The following is a 2,492-nucleotide window of genomic DNA, read 5'->3' as shown; positions in this document are numbered from 1 at the left end:
CACTTGGATGACAGAAGCAGGCATAACTCTGTGAGTTTGAGGCCAGCCTGGTCTACAAATCAAGTTCCGGGACATCCAGAGTTGTTACATAGAGAAATTCTGTCTGGAAAAACCAAATATATTATATATGATATGGGTGGTTAGTGGGAAAGGGGTTGAAACTGTCAAGGTATCTAAGATTTCTTCTTATGTTTATGTAAACCTTGAACCCAAATGACTTCAGTGGTTCTCTGCTTCACTGTTTCATAAAGATTCATGTGTCAGCCAGAAGATAGGGACACAGCTCGTTCGGCAAAGCACAAGCTGTGTAAGTGTAAGGAGCACCATGCGTGGTGGTGCGCAACTTAAATCCTAGCACTTCTAGGAGGCAGAGGCAGGAGGAGCTCTGTGAGTTCAAGGCCAGCCTGTTCTACACAGTGAGTTCCAGGACTCTCAGGAAGACATAGAGATACTCTGTCTCAAAAAAAAAAAAAATAAGAAACGAAAACAAAGAAGGAAGTGTGGGGACCTGAGTTCAGATCCCCCAAACCTACATAAGAAAAGTAAATCTAGGTCTCAATGTTATACACCTGCAGTCCCAGAATTAACTAGATGACAGGGGACACAGGAGGGATCCTGGAAGCTTGGGCTCCAGCTAACAAAGGTCCAGGCCAGCGAGAGATCCAATCTGAAACAAAAAGATGGAAGGTGGCCCCAGACCAACTCTGAAGTTGTTCTCTGACCTCCATATGCAGATCATGCATGTATGCATCCATACTGCACACACATACACACACACATGCACATACACACACACATATGCACGCACACACATGCACACAGAGAAAGGAAAGCGGGATCATCCAGAGCTGTGGTCTCATTTGAGGCTTGTCAAGGGAAGGTGTCACTTCCAATCTCCTGTGATTGTGGGTGGCATTTAGTTTCTGTAAAGACTACCAAGCTGAGGGTCTGTTTCTTGTTGGCTGCTGCCCGTGTGTGGCGCTCTACAGATAACATTTTGTAGCATTGACGTTTGCTTCACGAAAGTAACAAAAGACAGTTTCCTAGCAATATGGATGCCACAGTTTTATGCAACATGAGCACACGTATGAAATCGCGTGTGTCCCGTCACCTTGCCATAGTCTATCAGCCCGTCAGGGGGAAGACGTCGCACAAGGGATGCTTGCAGGAGTTTGGGATCGTGGGTCTGTCCTCCATAGAAGTAGTGTGCTTTCTCTCAAGTTTGGGCTGTGGACTTGCACGGGACATCTTGCATGGAGGACAGCTGGGAGGGAACAGCTTCCCCAGTAAGTCTAGCAGAGGGAGGCGAGAGCCTGGGTGTGACCCCGCCACCCTCTCAGTGTCTTCTTATGTGAGGTGTACCTCCTTGTTAAAGTCATATGGATCAAGTCCTCTGTACACCCTAAAGCATTCTCCATTATATTCTCCCGGAGGAGACAACAAAACCCTAAATAACTAAGGAACCCAAGATACATGCCCTCAGATACAGAGGTACCTGAGTCCTGAATCCAGAGGAGGAAGCATTTCCTCCCAGCTAGAGAACCAGAAGCTTCAGGAAGCTGTCTGGATGAGTAATTGTGGACCTGGGAAATGTGGACCAAGGAAGAAGCCACAGATGGCACGAAAGGTCCCTGGAGGGTTAGGTGTGTGTTTGTGTGCGAAAGGACAGGGGCGTGTGGATTAGGTCGGGGGTCAGAGTCCTTAAGTGGAAAACCACGGAGTTTAAACTCTTCCTTCGAAGCAGTGGGGAGCCATGTATATGTTCTGACTGAGAAGTAGGATCAAAATAGGGAAAATGCAACTTTGTTTTTGATGGTTGTAGAAGTTTATTTTAAATTTATGATTTGGTGAAATATCAATCTTGTGTGTAATCTTCTTTCTCCGGATTTCCATCCAGCTGGCCTCTAACCAGCAAGTCACATACACACTGCTCCATAGGAGCCCTTGAGCTTTTAGGACAAGGGTTCTACTCTGGTGTGAAGCTGACCCGGAGTGTTCTATCCCGCTGACTAAACACCATCTAGGAGAGCATTGCCATCTGCATACCTGCAAGCCATTTAAACAAAACAGACAGCCGGTAGCTAGAATTTTCAACACTTTCCTCTTATTAATACATTAAGCATCTTTCAGCTATCCCCAGAGCTGTTCCTCACGGGGTCTTCCAGTGTTAATTTTGTCCATATGGTTTTTCCGGTCAGACATTTGATCAACATCACACAAGGAATTCGGGTTTTGAGAAGAGGGTTGCCTTTTTTCAACACAGCAAAGGTTGTAGCTTCGTCATTTATGAATGAAAAGGACACATAGTCCAGGTGTGGTAGCACACATCTGGAATTCGGGTACCTGGGAAGCAGAGGCATGAGGGTAGTAAATTTAAAGCCAATTTGGGCAAAATAATGGGCTCAAGCCCAGCCTGGGCTACACAAAGAGACTTTTCAAAACAAAAGGGTTGAAAATGGATGGAGTGGAAACAGAACCACGAGGGCTCAACC

The 2,492-nt window shown here is 46.1% G+C and overlaps 1 non-coding gene across 1 annotated transcript; it reads right to left on the bottom strand.

Annotated features, from left to right (window-relative positions):
- Positions 1-2,157: 2,157 nt before the first annotated feature.
- On the bottom strand, positions 2,158-2,220 carry LOC119818165. Its single transcript, XR_005286069.1, has one exon. It is a non-coding gene; the product is annotated as a small nucleolar RNA SNORD78 (small nucleolar RNA).
- Positions 2,221-2,492: the final 272 nt, after the last annotated feature.

This window comes from Arvicola amphibius, chromosome 6, assembly GCF_903992535.2.
Source record: "Arvicola amphibius chromosome 6, mArvAmp1.2, whole genome shotgun sequence".
Lineage (NCBI taxonomy): Eukaryota > Metazoa > Chordata > Mammalia > Rodentia > Cricetidae > Arvicola > Arvicola amphibius.
Note: the sequence above shows the minus strand (reverse complement) of the source record. Positions and strands in the feature narration are given on the sequence as shown.